At 42.3% G+C, this 21,704-nt stretch overlaps 1 protein-coding gene and 1 long non-coding RNA gene across 3 annotated transcripts in view; both read right to left on the bottom strand.

Annotated features, from left to right (window-relative positions):
* fa2h (fatty acid 2-hydroxylase) overlaps positions 1 to 21,704 on the bottom strand; it is a 54,330-nt gene that overhangs the window by 22,133 nt on the left and 10,493 nt on the right. The gene's annotated exons all lie outside the window — the stretch shown is intronic.
* LOC118495385 lies at positions 297 to 7,274 on the bottom strand. The gene is made up of 3 exons (XR_004897767.1): positions 7,264 to 7,274; positions 6,742 to 6,746; positions 297 to 1,264 (listed from the first exon to the last, which is right to left on the bottom strand). It is a non-coding gene; the product is annotated as an uncharacterized LOC118495385 (long non-coding RNA).

Genomic DNA, 21,704 nt, shown 5'->3' with positions numbered 1-21,704 from the left:
AACAGCAGTCACAAGTAGGTTGTGGGAGTTCCACTTTTCTGATGCAAATACATTGAAAACTGACTGAAGCACACTTGATATAATAGTTGCTTAGTAGCTCTACAATTTACAGTCTCAAAAATTACAGTTAGACACAAACCATACTGGACTTCACTGTAAATGTTAAGTTGCCCACTATTTTTTAATTGGTTCTCAGAACAGGACTGTGGCTGTTGTGGGACAATGCCTGGCTATTGTGACATTATAGGAATCCAACGTATAGATATTTATCTTAATATTGCTAGTGAAACTCAGGCGCAGTAACTTGGGTAAAGGATGCCATGGCAACATCTCAACGGTGTCCAAGGGAGGTGAGGACTTAGATGAGGCCCACACCGCTTTCCTCTCTGACTCACACTGATCTCTATCATACAATCTTTCTGACCCTTTCTCTTTTAGTCCGTCTGTGCTATCAGCTCAGTATCAGTCATCTGCTCTGAAACATCCTTTACATTATTGCCTGTATGTAAAGCCAGAACGCTACAGAACAAATGAGAAGCAGGCAGTTTGCTAGATAAAGACTAAGTAAACACTAAATGCAGGAGGAGGGACTTCAGTACGTGATTGCTGGCCTTCGTCTGTGTTTCTATTGATCCAGGAGTGCCTGTGTACACTCTTCAGGCCTGAGCTGAGACAACGGCTGGTATGCCTGTTCTGTTAACATACCTCTCACTCCACGTCGAGTCGACCCATTGTCATATCAACAATGACACATATTGACTGCATTATACTGAGGACGAATATTTTAAAGACCTTTCACTATACTGCTCTAGCTTACAGTATATAGTGATTAATAGCATTCAATTAGCTTAGACAACATATATTTGAGAAACATCTTAAGGTAGTATATGTAGTGAGTATTGGCTTATTTATTGTTTATTTCATACTGTTTAATATGTTTGTTAGTTCATGTATGCACCAACCACCAAGGAAAATTCCTTGTAAGTATAACTTACTTTGGCAATAAACCTGATTCTGAAGGGGACAGAGAATACAGCGGTGGTTGAACGAGCTAGAGAGTGAATGAATGAACAGGAGCGCCTAACAAAGCAGGGAATCAGAGGAATAAAACGTTCTTTTCAGATTGATGCGCAGCAGTTATGCTTTAAAGCACAAACACACACACACACACACACACACACACACACACACACACACACCTCTGCAGCAAGTTGCCACATTGTCGGATTATGAGTGAATGCAGAGCTTCATCGTGTCTGTTTCTCTGTGTCTGTTAAGCCCCTGACACACCAACCTGACAGCTGACTGTCGGCAGAAAAGGCAGTCGGACTGATCAGTCGGCTCCCCGAGGTCCAAAAATTGCCTTGGAACACACCGAAGCGACATCGTCTTTAGCGTACCTTCTGCGCGTGCGACGTAATACAAAACATGAAAACCGGAAATGACAACGCGTCACGTGGGTCTGGCTTCTCCAGCCGATAGTAATGGCGGCTTGTTCGAAATACAATCTCGTATTTTACGAAAATAGTTCACTGAAATGGGTTTCTCAATACATTTTAAGCGAGAAATAGGCCACGTAGTTGCTGACTCTGTCTTCATTTCAGATCGACAAAGGTCAGTTTAAAAGATTTTCGTCAGATTTTAAGAGGCGTTCGTCACTCATCCCGCTCGTTATTTCCGGGTTAGCAGAGTCCGATATAAAGTCTGACTTCCCGCCTTCCGACCCAGCAAGTCAGGTCGGCCAAAATTAAGGCCGACAGCCCCTCCGACGGACAACGGCATGGAACACACCAAACAGACTTGAGTCACTGATTGCCACACTGTCCGACGGCCAATTATCGGGTTGGTGTGTCAGGGCCGTTAGACATCGTGCGTCGATACGAGACAAAGCGGCGGATGAAGCTGTTATGAGCTGGGTGCTTTTATGAGCTTTTCTCAGCTTTGTTGACACCCCAACAAAGAGCCAAAACGCCCTGACAAAAAAAAAAAAAAAAAGGAAAAGAGAAGAAACAGGCAGAAGGGTCTCCGCAGATACAGACACCGCCACACTGGTCATAGGTGATAATCGAGAGGAATTACTTTTGTATTAGTCGATACATTGTTTGAAGAGGAAAGCGTTGACTATAACTTTAAACCAACAAAAATCCTTTCCGTTGACCTTATAAAAGGCAAACCTCCATTACGTCATTTCACCTTTGTCCATGATTTTTAAGGTAGATTATTGACTCAGAATGGTAAATTTATGCAATCTTCAACTTTGCCTCTCATGACACAGGAGAATGGTCTTAATCTTGTTGCCAGCTCACCATGTTTCTGAATCCATGAATCACAATTGAATTTGAAGAATAAGAAAACGACTCAGAGATGCCTTATTAGAAACAGGGCAGGAATGAAAATTCTTATTTTACAGAGGAGATCAGGATCAAGGAGTGCTCTGCCGCAGTAGGAGGAAAAACATGAAAGAATGAGAGACAAAGGAGGTGGTTTGAGTGGAGTGGCGATGTGGCCTGGTACCATCACAACACAGAAACTACAGTCAGCCTGCGCTGGGAGACGAGGAGGAGGAGGAGATGGATAAATTAAATGAATGTGGTGAAGAGGAATAAAATTGATTTTGAGGGCAATAGGAGACTGAATTTGGTTGTGATTACAGTAAGAGACAATGTCTCTAAAATGTGTGACAATTTAGCTTAGCATAATGATGGATAACGATGCTTTAACAATTAAAAACACAAGAAGAAGAAGCTGAATACTAGGGGTGTACGATTCAGAAAATGTCACGATTCGATTCAGATTTTTAGGCTCACGATTCGATTCAATATCAATTTTCGATTGAAAAACGATTCTCGATTCAAAAAAACAATTCACAGTATGTAAATGTAGTTACTTTTCCCATGTGATTGCAGTAGACATACAATTTAAAAGAAAAGAAACACAACAAAATAAATGTAGTTTGATATTACTTTATATGTCTTCATACAAAAACAAAAACTTTTGCAACTAAAAACTGCAAATGTGCCAAGCTTTGGCCAGCTTTCAAATACATTTAATTCAAGTATAAAACTGTTAAATAAAAAGAGCTTTTACATTTAGCTTTAAAGTGCTGTACTAAGATAAAACAAAAAATACTGCTAAATGTGGTTTAAGGAGTACTTCAGCTACCAGGTTGACTGTTGAAATGTGAACTTGACTGGGCACATTGAACTTCCTAAAATTAGGCCCTTTCTTTTTAGAACTGTAGCCACTATAGTCTATTCAACAGAACTTTTGTGATGTGTCAGAATCACATAATGGATACACATTTAGGTGTGTGTGTGTGTGTGTGTGTGTGTGTGTGTGTGTGTGTGTGTGTGTGTGTGTGTGTGTGTGTGTGTGTGTGTGTGACCAGTTCATAGTCCACCACTGGCTGTAATCCGTACATTCTTTTGCAGAAACAGAAGCTGGTCTACTTGTTTTGGAGTGAGCATGTGCAGTTACGATGTCTCCAGCAGTTGAGAACACTCTCTCTGACGCAACGGTGGAAGTTTAGAGCATTGAAAGAAAGTGCCTTGGTTGACTGGCACGTTAGGAGGAGGTACTTTAGGTTGTTGTTCGTCCACGTCTTTAATGTTAACCTCTGGGTGATGCCGTACCATGTGAGTTCTCAAGTTTATGGGGTTTCCAAAATACTTAACTTTCGCTTGGCAAAGCCTGCATATAGCATGATTCCTATCAAGTTCCGTCTTCCCCTTGAGGTTATAAAAGCCGAAATGTGTCCAAACTCTCGCCTTCAATGAGGATGGAGCGTTCTCTTAATACATCCATGGGATGGAGCAGGTTGAATAATTCTTTCTGTGAGGTTTGCCATTGTTTGCGCCAACTAAACTACCTCTGCTGCACTCGTTCTTCTTCTGATTATGACAAGAGTGCCCAGGCGTCAGTGTGAATTCGACGCAACGCCATCTATGGGAATGGCAAGGTAATGTCATGTCAGGACAAGTGTCAAAACGAAGAAAAAAAATATGAATCGATTTTTGGAATTCTATGAATCGATTTTGAATCTGTAGAGCTTGAGTCTCGATTCGAATTTGAATTGATTTTTTTGCACACCCCTACTGAATACGGGTAGGGGTCCAGACTGCAGTTTGACCCCATTTCATTTTGTTACAATTTGTTGTGATTAGGGATAGACCAATTATCGGCCCTGGCTGATTATCGGGCTGTTTTTTGACAGTTTATTGTCTGTATCCGCATTTAATTTGCCTGATAACTGATAAAGTTAGTTAATTAAAAAGTGCGCTACTCTGGCTCTACTACAGCTCTGTGTCTGTCCCTCTGCTTCGGTTTCACTCCCCACTGAGTCTGACTTAATGTTCCACAACACTATGTGACTGACTATCTTTCACTGTGTATTTTGTTGAAAGTTTCTAATTTATTAAATAATTGCTTAAAGCATTTAAATAAAGTTTTTTCCAAAATCTCAATTTTGATTTAAAAGATTTTCATTTTCACTGTAAATGCATATCGGCCTTGAAAAACCAGTATCGGTCAGTCCCTAGTTGTGATCCCAAAGTTAAGCTGGTGGAAAGGAATTGGGTTGACATTATATGGCGTCATGGGATTGTGTGCTGAACTGATGGAACTGATGATGTAAAGAGGGTTACAACTGTGGTCAAAGGGCTGTGCAGGACCGATAGTGAAATAACTAGAGGGTGGGGTAAGACAAAGGTGAAGGATAGAGGGGCTGGATGGACGACACTGACGCAACACTGCTTACATAGAACGCACATTAGCCATTTTAACAGCTCCCAATTCCAATAACCCAACTCATGGTACAGTATCTGTCGATGCTGAGTACTGATCCCATACCAGTGCTCTCTTTTCCCCTGATACCCTGGTATACTTAACTGCTAAACTAATGGAAATCATTTTTATGCAAGATATCATGAGGAGTTGCTGTGGCACTACAAAACTGACTGAATGTTATCTGATAGTGGAAACATAAAATTTAAAAATATCACTGACAAAGTAACTGTATTTACTGTGGATCCGTTACATCATGGCCGATCCGCTAAATAAGGTCAGCAACAGCACTAATATTCATTTGGCGTATCGGATAGGTGCATACTTAGTCTTCAGCATAAATATCTACTGCAGTGTTTCCCACGTTGAGAATTTACTTGTGGTGGTGGGTGACACAGGATGTGACGGCGCGGTGCGTGATGGCTGGGTTCAGTGAATAACTAGTCAAATGAAGGTTTATGAACTATTTTTTGAAAACAATGACTACATAACATTAATTGATAATTTAGAAAGAATAGCCTAACTATTTTCATATCAAACAAATTAGACTAAACGATGAATCAGATGAAAATATTGCGACATTATGCTGCATCTGACACAATTTCAGGGTAGTTATTAGGGCTGTGCGATATGAAGAAAATATGCAATATGCCATAACGCTGAATATCACGATATTCAGCGTAAATAAACTAGTAAATAAAATAGTAAATAAACTAGAATTACCACCTTGCAGTTGTTTGCCTCCACCAACCAGTCAAGTTTTACATCCATGTCTGTCCAGACTCACATAATATATGTAGTGAAGATTTTGAAGCAATTTAATTAAATATATTAAGTGTATTTTTGTGCAGAACATGGACGCGTCACACTAGGGCTGGGCAATATACTTATATAATATTATATGGACATTGATGTATGAGGACTCGTTATCGTCTTAAATTTTGGATATCGTAATATGACACGTGTTGTCTTTTCCTGGTTTTACAGGCTGCATTACAGTACAGTGATGTAATTTTCTGAACTTACCAGACTGTTCTACCTGTTCTATTATTTGCCTTTACCCACTTAGTCATTATATCCACATTACTGATTTTTTAAATATTATAATAATAATTATTTATAATTATAATAAATATTTTGTGAAAGCACCAATAGTCAACCCTGCACTATCGCCACTATATCGACATCGATGTATGTGGTCAAAACTATTTGATTTTCTTCATAACGCCCAGCCCTACTTCACACACATCTTCAACCTGGCAGATCTATACAATCACCAAAGTTTTAAGGTAGCCACCCAATATTTGTGTCACCAATTCAGTATCCAACCAAATGTGAAATATGGTCACAATCTCCCCTTCTGTTCCTTAGTTATGGCGTTGAATAATAATGGCCAGAATGCTAAAGGCCCTGGACACCCAGACAGGTGTTTTCAGTTAATCTGGCTGATTGGACCTCTTCCCAGGACTGATTGCTTGACATCTTCCTGGGCCTCCTGTTAGCTTTGTTGCACCTGTTAGGGCAGGTTAAATGACACCTTTATCATTCTTATTGGTAGATGAAATGTGTGACCTAATAAATTCCCATCAAAGCTCTGGCTTCAACCTTAGCATAGGTCTAATCAGCCAGAACAACTGAAATCACCTGTGTGGGTGTTCAGAGGCTTAAATGATGTCACAGGGAAGTTAACGTTTGTCATTTTGGATATAAACTGTCCTCACTTTGTTATTTCATCCAATTAGACATGGTTTGAAATGTTGTACCAGTGAATGTGTGAGGATAAGAGATTCCGTCAAGGCATTCCTCAGATATGGGAATGGGACAGACATGAGGTCACAGTGACCTTGACCTTTAACCTTTCGCCTCCAAAATGTAATCAGTTCATCCTTGAGTCCAAGTGAATTGGCGTTTCTCAATCTATGTTCTTCTATTGACTTGTGTTCTGTGTCCCTGTGAAACGTCATCTCGTGTTGCCAAAGTACTGTCCCAATACACAAGTTCGCATTTCACCAAGAACAGTTAAGATTCCCGGAAATGTTCTTGACACGCCCATTTTACCGAGGATGCATTGGTTGGTAACTTGTATGAACTTAGCAGCACCCATATCCCAACATTCATTTCGGCATTCAACGAGGGTCCAGTTTCCGGTACATAGACAGACCAACAACAGGACAATTTTAACAATTTTCGCCATCTTATAAATTCACTTCTGAGAACGTTTTAGGTGAGAAATGAATTGTTTAGATTTCTGAATTGACAATTTGCTTCAAAGTTTTCGGAGTTGAGAAGCTCCATAAAGTGACGCGACAGCCAGCTAGCGCCTGCCGGGACCGTTATCTCGTCGCTCGGACAGTCACGCTCTGAGACCCCGCTGTAAGCTCCAGGTCCATCAGACCTGTCTTGTAAAAAAAGAGGCTTTTATTTCTCCGTTGACGGATCGTTTGTTTAAATATCACAACACATGTCCATCATAAGATTAACGGGAACTTGTGGTTAATTGGCTTTTCGGAGTTAAACTCCACAAGCGCCTGCGGGCTACAACCTCACTGGCCGGCCGTTACACACGCACGCACGCAAAGAGAATCCTGAGTACAGAAGAGGATTAGGGTCACATGTGAAGTCAGAATTATGAAGTTAAAGTAAGACTGACTTTTTTTTCTAAGAATTCTGAATTTAATCTCAGAATTCTGACTTTAATATCAGAATTCTGATTTTATTCTCAGAATTCCGAGATTAATGTCAGAATTCTGACTTTTTTTTAAAAAACAACAAAAAAACTAAGTCAAATAAAACTTTAAATAAAAGTGGACACTGGCTTTATTCAAATTTTAAATTAAATTCTAAAACTTCTTATTGCTGCTTTTGTTTCATGTTAGGCTGGTTCCGAGCACAGTGTGCCAAAATGTCCATGTATCTACAATACAATGCTTTGTATTGTATAAGTATTTTTCTTTGTTGTGTGATCGCAGTGTATTTGACAGATGGACCCACATAAGACACATATGACATGATTTACTTAACATGGCCTACATGGCATGAACTGTGTTAGGAGAGGACAGGAGTGTGAAACCTGGTTCTATTTCGTATAGGCTTCGCCCTCTAAGGCTACGCTATTGGGTTTACCCCTGCAGTCTTGAAGATTTTCTTTCCCGCCCTTGGGTCCAGCACGGGCTTTCAACTACGTCCGCAGATACTGTATATAAACAGAGCGGACCCGTTGTTCATATCACAGTTTTTCTTCAAGCTAGCAGTATGAAGACCTCCACCTCCAGCGGTGTTCGCATCTGTTCTGGCTACCGGACCGGCTACATCCTGCCGTCGGAGCTCCACCCCCGCTGCGAGACCTGCCTCGGTGCCGCTCACGCCGGCATGGCACTCACCCCCCAGGCCTCCTGCCAGTTCTGCGCCCGCCTGCCATCTAAAGAGCTTGAATGGCCGAACGACGACTCTCTCATCGGTTTTCCCTCCTCCCCTCTGGGAGAACTGGGCCGCGAGACAGGGATCGATGCCTTCCCACTGCGTCTCTCCCCATCTCCAGAACGGCCAGGGGCACCAATTCGGCGCTCTTCCCCTCTGCCACAGGCGGCTCCACTCTCCACTGCTAGGGCTCTCTTCCTGGATCTGCCAGACATCATTAAGAAGGCGGCAGACCAGAGAGGCATAGTGCTCCCGGCTGAACTTCCAGCCCCCGCTCGCGGCCTCTTGAGCGGGAATGTGTACGTCCAGGAGCCGCCGTCCAAACAGGCTCCAATCTGGCCGCGCTTTACGGAGCTTCGGGCCTTTTGTGGAGGAGGCTCTCTCCCAGCCCGGGAAACTGAAGGCTCCAGTCTCACACTACGCCCCGTTCACCCGGGTTCAATGCGACACAGGAACAGAGCCTGGCATCCATCCTGCTTCCGAAGGCTACTTTTTTTGCCCACGCCTCTGTCCCCCCAGGATCAGGTCTGCACTCAGGTCACTGAGCGGTCACACCAGTGTGCGGTCCAGCGACTGTGGTCCAGCGAAACATCTGGCTCCACATGTCGCAGCTACCCACGGAGGTCAGATGCGAGCTTCTGTACAGCCCCATAGCTCCCTATGGACTATTTGGGCCCTGCCTACAGACGGCCACGTCCCACCTTCACCAGGCGGCCGAAGAGGCAGAGCAGCTACGAAGGCTCAGCTCTTGGAAGGCGGCTCCTCCACAGCAGCGCCGCCACCACGACAACCGCCATAAGAGGAAACGCCCCACAGCCTCTCCTGCGGCGGCGCCCTCCCAGGCTTCGACCTCCGCTCTACGCCCCCCGGTGTTGGAATGTGAGCGCCACCACGATTGGTTTACGTCTGTGGATCCGAAAGACGCATACTTTCACATCCAAATTATTCCCAGACACAGGAAATTCCTGCGCTTCTTTTTCCAAGGGGCCCACTTCCAGTACAACCGGCTGCCGTTCGGGTACTCACTGGCCCCCCGCACTTTTTCCAAGTGCATGGAGACAGCACTTCAGCCAATGCAGAAAAAAGGCATCACAGTCCTTTTTTATCTGGACGATTTGCTCATTCTGGCCCCCTCTCGGGAAAAGGCAGCGCTGCAAACTATGGAAGTTTTACGACACCTGCAAACACTGGGCTTCGCCATAAACTGGCAAAAGAACTCACTGGTCCCCGCACAATCGATAGTTTATCGTCTGTCTCACTGGCTGTGCGAGGCTATCACGCAGAGGGGGCGGAGCCCCCCCAGGGCATCCGAGCACATTCTACAAGAGTACTGTCGGCGTCTGCGGCCTTGTTCAGAGGCATGACAGTAGCCAACATCTGCGCAGCAGCCTCCTGTGCATCCCCATGCCCATTCATCAGTTTCTATCTGCGTGATATGTCTGAGCCCCCCCATGACCCACTCAACGACGAATGATGCGCCATTGCATGTGTGTTCTGCCTGCTGTCCTCACCCCTCCTGCACTGGCTGCTGGGTGGAACGCGGGTGTCCCATAAATTATCAATCATAATACAATTTCTCACTAATCATGCACGCCTACAATCATGGAATGATGCACCGCTGCATGTGTGCTCGCCTGTGGTCCTCATCCGCCCCCCCTACACTGGGTGGCTAAGAGGAACACAGGCGTCCCATAAATTGTCAATCATGTACAATTTCTCACTAAACATGCATGCCTACACTCATGACTTGGGCCTTGCAGCCAGTTAGGCCAAGTCATTACCATGGCAGGCTTTTTTATCAGAATAACAGTTTATCTGATACAATCTCCTGTCAGTGCATTGGGGGGAAGAGTCTATGTTCTGCTTGTGGGCTCTGTGTCGCAGGTGGCATTGACAACATCAGCTTCGCCCTAACCCAATAGCGTAGCCTATACGAAATAGAATTGTAACTCCAGATTCTATGAGTATAGGCGCAGCCCTCTAAGATTCGGGCCACCTGCTCCAATAACATTAGCTGAAGAAAAAGCTGATGTTGGAAGATGAACAACGGGTCCGCTCTGTTTATATACAGTTTCTGCAGATGTAGTTGAAAGCCCGTGCTGTGTGTGTGTGTTTATGAGGGTGTGTTAACAGCAGTTCCCTGGAAGGATGCATGTGGAAAGAGCAGGGTTGATGTTCAGTGTTCAACACCGTGGAAAGTTCGATAACACCGAAAAGGCCATGAGCTCTGCATACTTGTGTGGCACAAATCGATCGGTCACACAGATTACAGCAAATGTAAGAGAAAACAGTATATTTACAAATCCAACCGTAGTGACTAACCAAAGTCTGTTGACCTTTATAAATCTACTTCACACGTTATCAAATCCTTAAAACCATGACTCAATACACATACGCCTAAAGGCTTCATTATCTCACCTAGGTCACAGACATGATCAGAGAACCAGGGTTAAACTTGTATCCTGTCCCTACACCTACGGGTTCAGTCGTTTTAAATCTTACTAAAACTCTGGTGCCCGACATTAAGATTTACTCTTTTAAGCAGTTCCATTCCAGTATCAATTACAGGGTGTAAAAAAAAGAAAAATCTAAATAAAGTGTAGCACAAGCTTTTAAAAAAAATGTGATCACGTTGTGCATTTATTACTAGTTATTGCCTTGTCTGTAATAGTTCAATGCTCACACTTGCCCAGATGAAGCAGAGATAGTAATACACACCTCAACACATCCACAATACAAGTCACATCATCTGTTGATGTAGTGGTGGTGGTGCTGCTTGTTTGACTGTAAATGACTTTCATTCTATCAACATCAATCATGAATCATGTTGACAGAGGAATCTACACAGCCAGAACTCCTCCAGGGACAAATACACGCCTGACTTGGGTGTGTGTGTGTGTGTGTGTGTGTGTGTGTGTGTGTGTGTGTGTGTGTGTGTGTGTGTGTGTGTGTGTGTGTGTGTGTGTGTGTGTGTGTGTGTGTGTGTTTGTCTGTGCGTGTAGCTAACAAGAATCCTCGTCTCCCTCTAACTAAAAGAACCAGTGAGACCTGAATGACCAGGGCTCAAGATTCCATCCTTGCACTCTCTCTCTCTGTACATATTACCTCTGTACCTGCTCTGCCAGTTTGTGCAGAAGGTGTTGTGTTACCATGCAGACCGTAACTAGTGAGCTAAGCACCATCTAAACACTGCTGCACCACCCTCACAATGCTGCTATGTTCTGTATATATATTTTAAAATGTCAGTTTTATTAAGAAAAACTGGTATGAAGATTGACAATTGATTTAAAAGACATACTGTAAAGACATCAATGAAGTCCCAAAGTAATTAATAATAATCAACCTTATTGAACTCTTTGTACATGAGTACTGGAATTCAACACTAATAAAACAGTTTTTTTCCCCTTTAGGTATGGTGGCCACCTATGGTGGAAGTTACGATACATACACAAATACAGTATATACAAGCCAATTGCGATATTGGGGTGTTGCAGACAAAAGTAAACCATTATGAGAGAAACGTGTTGACATTTTTAGAAATCAATCCAAATCACACTATGACACATGCCCACATCCCACGATTTAGAGATTTGAAGACCAAAAACTTTCAGATATTTAGGACCAAATTCTCACAATGTGACTACTACGACCAACGCCTACAAACCAACCAGTCAGAATCATGCAGAAATCACGAACACACTAGCCAACACAACATTATAAACATATTTTTCTTAAATAAAGTTCAAAAAAAGATGTATTATGAGAATTTGCTTTAATACATCCATGGTTAAAGTAAAAGCTTATTTTTTTGTTTCTCTGACAGCGGATTACAGCCATACATAGCCTATAATATAGCACCAACTTCTGACGAAACTACGCTGAAGCCTACTTTATTCGCTCCAAACTAGTTGGAAACACGCCTATGTCACATTTCTTTCTTTTTTACGACATTTCAAAAGTTTGCTTAAAATCTGCTTGAAAATTGAATGGAAACACAAAGGTGTTTCACCAGAAGAGCACATGAGCAGAGGCTCCTTCTGTTCCCCAATGACAACCGTTATTCTAAAGAACAAAACCAGAATCTGACCAGCAGCCACGATGTATTGTATGCAAAATATTTATGGCAGAAGCACTTGTCCTCTCCACCTTTGGACTGCACTGTCTGTTTCTCCCACACCTTCCAACGTCTGTTCTCTGTAACAACAGAGTGTGTGTTCCCCCACTGGGCTATGGGCCAACCAGTCCCATTAACAAATACTGTATATACACACAGCCCCACCAAGGCCTGCCTGCTGAAGAGAGCACTTTTCTATCATTATGTAAAGTTGACAAGATGGACAGATGCATAATGGGATGGTGAGGTGGATGAACCCCTAATTTATATCATAATATTTTAGAAAAGTTAAGTGGAAATTCAGTTCCAGGGTTATTCCCCTTTGTCCTTTTCTTTATGTCCACTGGCAAACATTAGCAGCGCCTGATCACAAAGAACAATGAGAATGAAAAATACCATCGGAAAAAAATGATTTATGGTTAAAAAAAGTTTCAACCTTAGGACTCTGCTCAGTACAAACAATGAGAGAAAAGGGTAATGGCAGGCTTCAGTTATCTTTCCCGTGAGACCTTTGCCCAAATCAATTGTACCTATAAAGCATATGTTCATCTCCATCCCTTCTGACCGTCCATCCACTTTCCCCCTTCCTCGCTCTCTCTCTTTTCCAGGTGTTACCATAGCGATGAGGGGAGCCACCTGAGGCCTGCACCTGAGCGCTAATTGCCGTGTCAGCAGTCCCTATGGTAGCAAAGGTAAACAAGGTGCCGGGTAATGTATCACCATGGTGATAAACACCGACCAGCTCTTAAGACATGTAAAGGAACAGCTTGTTGGGGAAAAACTCATGACGTGGGCACTAGTGTTGAGTAGAGCTAAATGTAACAAAACACTGACCAAGATCCCAGTGCATACTCTGTACTATTAATTTGCTTTGATGTGGTTATCTCATATTTAGTCAAAATGTGTAATGGCCTACAGGGACAACGGGCCCTATCTTGCAGCGCGGCGCAAAGCCCGACTCAAGTATCTTTGCCATTTTAAGACCGTCCAGCGCCCACGTCATGTAAATAGCAAATGCACCTGCGCCCATCTTTGCGCCCATGAGCTTGCTGGTCTTACAGGGAGGTGTGTTCAGGTGAATTTTTGGCGTATTGCTATCTTGAGGCAGCGGGAAGTGATCGCGCCATTGACCAACAGAAACCTAGTCTAAAGTCAATACTGCAGCATTTCATTATTTTAACAGCGCATTAGTAAAATGCGCCTAGACTCGTGAACAGCACGAGCCTAGGCGCACACACAGGGACGCACAGCAGCACACAAACATGCAAAAGATTAAAAATACAAATTCTACAATGTGAAATAGTATTATGATATGATCTGCTCGCGCTCCATCACTTCACGCACGAGCAGATCAGTTTCTTCTCTCCTTCCTGCTCAGCAAATCCGCCATCATAATAGCAATGTGCCAAGGTACAAACGCGCCTGGCATTTAAAGGGAATGGGAGATGACACTCTGATTGGTTTATAGCATGTTACGCCCAAAACACACCTATGATTAATTAAGCCACAAAGTGCAACCCTTTTGAACTATGCACCCGGTGCACAGACCCGTTTTTCCGCCGTCAAACTAGGTCAAACTAAAATGGCACTTAGCAGGTGTTGATATTGAGCTCAATGTTCACATTGTCTTAAGTCTCTCCCCAACTCTCCCTCTTTCTCCACCAACCCTCTGATGAAAGACAATCACATCTTTGAGCAGAAAAAGATCCATGCAGATGCAAGTCTGCATTCCTGGGCTCCGCCAGCCTGATCTGGTCGCTCTCCGTCATTCCATCCACAAAACTTAACACCAAACTTATCAACACCCACCATCACAACCTAGATGCTCAACTCCGTACTATAACCTCCTAGTTTCTACCTTATTATTCTCCATTTCTCTATCTCTGTCCTATTCTCTATCTGTGCAGGGCTTAATTTTTGTCTTCTTTTTTTACCTCTATTCAATTCAACTCACTTCCAGTATCATTCTCTGCATATGTTCTCATTCCGTTGAGCTCTTCCATACGATCTCCGTTGTTCATTCATTCATTCATTCATTCACACACTCACTCATTTGTGATTTGACTCATTTAACAATATGTGTACTATCCTCCCAAGTTCATGACTACAGAGCTACATTTGCCTGTACATTCGGCATAAACACGACCTCTGCCTCTTTGCCCCGTTGAATTTGTTTAAATTACCAGTCCATGCATAGTAAGACACAGCGAGACAAACTGACCAAGTTAAACAAAATTGAAAGAATGTGTCAAGGATTGTTGAGCAGTCTATTTCCACATTCTGTCCAGAGTCCCAATTCCTTCAAGACAAAGCAACAGAAGCAGAGCACGCAAATAGGGCTGAAACAATTCCTCGAATAATTCGATTACAAAAAATCCTCGAAGCAAAATTCTTTGCCTCGAAGCTTCGTTAAATCAATGTAATTAAGGTTGTACGGCTCACTGTGTTTCCGCACGGAAGATTATTACTAGCGCACAACAGGTTGACGCTTCTGTGGACACAAGACTGACGGTGCCGATTACAAATGAAGGAAGACGAAAATAGCGAGGGTCTAAGAGAAGAGACAGGCGAGAGAAAACGACAGAAAGTTTGGGATCATTTTAAGCTGCAAACATGCTGCTACATCATCTCTGTAGAAAACATTCAGTGTACTCATCCATTCCACGGAGCAAACCCGACACAAGGTAAACGTCTGCTGCTCTCGTCCACCGCGCTGTTTTACACAACTAGCCTACAGCATGCTACTCTGCAAATAGCGATGTTTTACCAACAAGCTAAAACGAAAGCTGTCGGTTTGTAGTCTGACTGTTTATTAGTTTGCTATTAATCTTTGGAAACATAGCTGCTGCCGGAGACAAACCGGCTCCTCCCCCCAGCATGGCCACTTACCGTGCGTTCATGGACATCGGAAAAACATTTTTCCAAGTGAAAACGTCATAATTCACGTCCCTTCCTGTCGGAATCAGAGGTGGGAAACTCGGGCCAGATTTTGCTAACCGAGTTTCCCAGTTGGTGACGCGTTGTTGACAATTGACGTTTGATGTAGGCGACTTTGGTTCACTGAACATATTTCAATGACAAACTTATTTATTGTGGACAAACGCCTCTGCTGAGAAACATACAGACATAACATGTTTCAAATTATTCATAGATAGCCCTATGTATAAAAAAACAAAAAACACATCCGTGTCCTTTCCCGTTCGTTGTCCTGCAGATAACAAACACCTGACGATGTGCTGTTTGTATGCTCGCATAAGAAAACAGCAGCAAATTATTGTGGCATCCATGTTTTCACCAGGTTTTCACACACCTGATGCTCTAGGCTACGGCCAACAGTTGGTGGCAGTCATGCAACAAGTTGTTATGCTAAACGCCAATATAACAGAAGAAGAAGAACACGCATCCCGACCATCCTAACAATGTGAACGCTGGTAGTCGGAAAAACAACGTAATCACGGGGGCGGTCCCTGTCATTCCGAGGTGGCATGAACGCGCCATGTATATGCACGTGAATGACGTCATCATGCCGGTGGTGTCTGCATTCTTTATTCTTTCTCCTCACTGTGTATTAGGCTTCTGAAAATGTGTCCCCCAGAACAGTGTAGTTGAATAGCCCTGCTGTAAGCTTTGTACCGTCACATTTACCCTCTGGTTAGTGAACAGCTCTTTTGCATATCCAGTGCAAAGAGCCAGAGGCAAGAAGGGGAAGGGGATGAAAAATATTAACATTTGGGCCACCAAAAATGTACTTTTTTTTTAAGGTTCTTGGAAACCTGTCTTTTGTGTATATATACAAAAGACAGGTTTCCTTTTTTTTAACAGCAATAATAAATATTTACTATAGCTGTTTACTAAGTATTTCTTACCAAGTATTTCTTATCCGATTACTCGATTAATCGATGGAATAATCGGTAGAATACTCGATTACTAAAATAATCGATAGCTGCAGCCCTACAAGCAAAGGTGCCCCCGTGATTGACACACTGTTTAACGAGAAAAGCTGGTCTGTCTTTACTCAGCCTGCAATTAAAATGCACACAATTATGCAACATACCACTACAGTGGTGCTCAGACTTAGGGGGATTACTTGGGATCGCTGCTACACAAATTTATACTTTGGGCTCCATCTTGCCAAAACACTTTATAGGCTCAGTTACTGTACTGAGTGTCAGGAATACAAAGTTGTACATTTGAATTGCTGTTGTACTTTTACACTACTCTTTGTAGATATTGTGTGGAGAGTGTAAAGAGCCTGCCGTATTCCAAACAAAGTTTCCAATGACAGTTTCTCAGATGGTTCTGTGTAACAAACCATCTGGCACGTCAGATTACTTTTGACCCATAAGAGACAAAAATTCAGAATATATTGGCCTGGAATAATAAATAGTAAACTGGAGTGCTCTAGCTCCACAGTGCAATGAAATACATTACATTATACATCACAGCTTTTCTTTAATAATTTTACCATACTGTTTTGTATGGTGTCCCGTAATGTTTTCATCTGTTTTGGCAGGAAGGTTTAGATATTATTGGGGTAGACTCTGACCAGTCTAAACAAAATACTACTACGTTCAAATGCAACTTTTAGCTGACAGCAGCATGTGTGGTGCACCTAAGAAATGTTGCTGGAATAGAGACAAAGCAACTTTGTTTCTTACCTAAAATATATTCATTCCCTTTGCTTAGGGCTGCACAATTAATCGAATTTTAATCACGATCACGATTTTGGCTTCCCACGATCAAATTCACGTGATCGAGCGATATTTAAAATGCTTCATTCCGTTCATAGAACGCTCTGTATCAAAGTTTTTTTCCAAAGCTCCGTAAACTACTCTCTGATCACGTGCCTCCATGAGCCAATCAGAGTTGTACCCTGCACCGCCCAGCTTAGTTTAGTTTAGTAGACAGTCACAGATGACCGAGGACAGAGTAACGTGAGGAAAATTCCACAACAGATAGTCATAAGTCCTCACAAGGTTTACCAGTTTACCAGTAAACGCAACATTTTTTCCCGTCTGTGTTGTTTTTCAGACAACAGCAGTGACCATTGCTAGTCTGTCTTTTAGCTCATAGCTTTAGCGGCAGACTGTTGTACGTCCCGCTGTTTTAATCCTCTACAGTGAAATACAGTCACACTACACCGTTTAGCTGTCAGCATTTTAGCCGTGTTTAATCCAGTTACTACTGTAGCTAATGGTAGGCTAACGTTACCTGCTGTGTAACGTGTTATTGGTGTTTACTAGCGTGACATGCAGGGATGTTTCTGGTGCCTCTAACGTCTGTTTTGGAGCATTAGAGCGCAACACAGACATTTAAGTGGCACCGTAATGAGGCACCGTAATTCGCGTTGCTATTTCGTCCAGTAGATACCGGGCACCGGTGCCCTATTGGCACCGGATTTTAACATGTGCCGTTAACGTGAACAGAAAATTGCGTTGCCTATATCTTTTCACGGCAAACGCGTATGTGTGGAAAGAGGTCGCACAACAACTTAAATGGCATACTCCTTCACAGTATCCTTTAACAAAGGAGGAATGTAGCACAATATGGATGTGAAAGCAGTTATAATTAGCCTATGTGACAATAAAATTTGTTTTGGTTAAAATCAACAAATAATCGTGATAATTAATCGTGATCAATATATTGATCAAAATAATCGTGATTATCATTTTGGCCATAATCGTGCAGCCCTACCTTTGCTTACTAACAACAGCACATAATATCCACATTATTAATTTACATCACTAGCTATAGTTGCTACTTTTTTGCCACTTCATGGTTCACTATTTCAGAGTTTTGATGGTGCACAATGTGGTATTTTTGACAGCTGGTGAAGCTGAAGCATTTGGAGCATTGTAATTGGACTTTTTTGAAGCCTGTGAGCCAGGTTGTGACAAATGGGGGCTCGTCCATTTCAGTTGTTTTGTTGGTAAGTTTGTTTGTGCCTTAGGTAGCAGCAGGCACATGGTTGATTGCACATGCTGATCAGGTGATTTGGTCCAGCTGCATGCTGGGTTCTCGCTGTGTGCTCTACTTTAGTCTCTGCTTTTGCTCTGGTATCTGGTTTGTTTAGGAGACATTTGACAAATGTTGAAAGTAGGCTGTTTGGGTTGCAGTTGTACTGTTTAACACGTTGCTGATTTGTTCTTAGGGATGCCTTTTTGTGTCGCCAAGTTGTGTTTGCTGGTGATTTTGTGGCACGGGAGTTGAGTGGTCCTGCAGGGTGGTAAATTGCTGCTGTTTTGTCCCTGTTAGGCTTAAGCTCAAATTCCCTTTGGAGATTGTTGGGAGGGGGGAATTGCAGTGTGGTAGGGACCGTGGCTAGAGAAGTTGTCTCGGGGTCACATCCGTGGCTACAGAGGGGTCGCTGGTTCGCTGGTTGCCTCGCCATCCCATTGGGCTATCGGTGCATAAATATCTGCCACAAGCTACCCAAAGACTAGGGAGGTTAGGTCATTTCTGGTTATGCAATTAGATGGACAGGGCTGTGTTTTTTTTTTTTTGGTGTATTGGACTGTTGAACTCTGGCATCGAGTGTGTTGGTTTAATGGTGGTTTACATTCTGCACGCATCAGTTTCAGGGTGTGCATATTTGGGCGGATAAGATAATCCCCTTGTTTCCATAAGCATGGCTACTGTGGAATAATTTTGAGAGCTTTGTCAAAGGAGTTTAAGAGGTGAGTAACTGGGGGTTACATATCAGTGAGTTGTTTACCCTTTGAATGTTGAGTGTTGCAGCTTAAAGTAGCAGTTTTGGTGGAAGGTGGGGAGATTGCTTAAGCTGAATGACATCTTTGAAGAGGATATGTTAAACATTTTAAAGTCTTATGTTGGCTCAGGTAGTGTTCTTCTGGTCTATACAGACCACAACCCAATACAATTTTTTTTAGTTTTTGCATGGCCCAAACCACAGGTTCCAAGTTTCTTCAGTTTTTTAGTAGAATACATTTTTTTATTATTCGTCACATATAATCATACAGTACAATGTAGCGAAATTAAATCCCTGCATTCAACCCATCCAAAGCATTAGGAGCAGTGGACAGCCAAATGTCACACATGTCATTCTGTTGAGCTCTTCCATACTATCTCCGTTGTTCATTCATTCATTCATTCACACACTCACTCATTTGTGATTCCACTCATTTAACAATATGTGTACTATGCTCCCAAGTTCATGACTACATTCTCCTGTTCATTCGGCATAAACATGACCTCTGCCTCATTGCCCCGTTGAATTTGTTTAAATTTCCAGTCCATGCATAGTGAGAGACAGCGACTAACCAAGTGAAACAAAATTGAAAGAATGTGTCGAGGATCCCAATTCCTTTAAGATAAAGCAACAGAAGAAGAACAAACAAGGTGCACCTGTGATTGACACACTGATTTAGAGGATACGCAGGTCTGTCTTTACTCAGTCTTAACCCATCCAAAGCATTAGGAGCAGTGGACAGCCACATGTATGGTGGCATCTCTAGTTCTCAGTTTTGCCAGTCAGGCTGTACCAAAGTCTTCCAGAGTCCCCCAGTGACCTTGCTGCCCCGGGGACAGGCGGCCCAGCGAGAATAAGCTCTGCTCATGGCCTGGGAGGAGCAGCTGCTGTCCGGCACGGAGCCTCCCACCGGAGCCTCAACTACAGGTCGAAGGTGGCAGCAAAGCCGGATCTGGGTCTGTCCGCGGTGGGCTGCGCTGTCTATTCATATAGTGGCAAAAGTATTGAATTAAGCCAGTTAAATAACCAGTTAAAAACTCCTTGAGTCACGTTTAAAAGCAGTGCACTTCTGAGTTTTGGTACAGCTGTTTTTTTTACACCTGAAGCATTTATTCCCTGACGAAGATGTATTAATTAGGAGGAATGTAGCACAACGAGAAAGTGAAATTATTTCTCTGTTGATTAAATTTTGGGTAAAACTTTTACAATTTTATTTACACTGAATTCAGGTGATGAAGAATAATATTTTTTTTGTCGTTATGTTAATGTGTATATTAGCAGGAATTTGGCACAACATGGATGTGAAAGCAGTGCTCTGTTTATTTAGTTGTGAAAGGGCAATACAAATATTTTGTCCATAAAAATCAATGAATAAAACGTAATTAATAAGTGTGATCTCAATATTGATGAATATAATAATCGTGATAATCATTTTAATAATCGTGCAGCCCTAAGTACAATAAGAATACAGAAAAAAAGATTCAAATAGCACTTCAAAAAGACATTTTCAATCAGTTGTTGAGCATTGGTGGAAAGATGTGTGATGTCTCTTGACTGATGCATTTGGGATTTTGAAATTATGAGATTCAGTTTAGGAAATCAGGCAAATCTGAGGCTGAAAACAAATTTTAAAACAGGGATATAATGGACAATACTATTTCCCCATTAATCTCCTTCTGTTTATACTATGAGCAACCTCAAACAGAATGTTATACAAGTGTTATAATGTCTACCCAGCTAAATAACATTTGTTCATAGTCTCTTCAACACGTTGTCGTGTGGCAGAGTGCAAGAGCGGTGTCCTGTGCTGGCTGTATCCTCTTACAACCCTTTGGGAGACAGGGTTTCCCTTAAAGAATGAGACAAGGGCGCTTTATCATTATAGACCCGGCATCTGCTGCCTCCAGAAACCCACTTCGGACTTTGCTTGATTATGCTTATTTCACTAATTTCTGACATTTTATACCCTAAATGATCAATCAATGCTGTATCAATGACACATTAGGGCTGGGTGATTTCCCGAATCGATTCCGATTCACAAAGTCCCAGTTCGATATCAATGGGGATATTTCAGTTACAAAACAATTTTGTTTGGATATGAAAGATATTCTCAGAGAAATGATGCTGTAAATTGTACAAGGAACCCTCTAACTTGTAGCATTAATTCAAATATGAATGTATACATTAAGAATTGACCCCAAAGCAGTAACATGAATGCATTTTCTTATTTAACATGAACACACTATAAAACAATAAAGTGCAACTCTACAGACTCTATAGAATATTTAGTGACCAGAAAAAAATATATATACACAAGTGCTTTCTTTAGTGCAGAGGGTGTGGTGCAGAGGCGGTAGCCTGTACATCTTGAAAATGGCCACGCCAATTTCTCTCACCAAAATGTAGCCTAACTTTTTGAGCGTTATTTAGCCTTACAAGCTGGCATGACACGGTTGGTACCAATGGATGCCTCAGGTCGTCTAGTTTCATATGATACCAATATATTCACTCTAGCTTTGAAGACAGTTGGCCAAGATCGGCGACAGTCTCTTTGGGTTAAAAGATCGATATTGGGATTTTATGAATCGATATCAGATTATTCAAAGAAATATCTATTTGAAATTGGGAAATTGATTTTTCCAACCCAGCCCGAAGAAACATCACAACAAACCTTACCACAAA

The sequence above is a fragment of the Sander lucioperca genome, chromosome 7 (assembly GCF_008315115.2).
Source record: "Sander lucioperca isolate FBNREF2018 chromosome 7, SLUC_FBN_1.2, whole genome shotgun sequence".
NCBI lineage: Eukaryota > Metazoa > Chordata > Actinopteri > Perciformes > Percidae > Sander > Sander lucioperca.
Note: the sequence above shows the minus strand (reverse complement) of the source record. Positions and strands in the feature narration are given on the sequence as shown.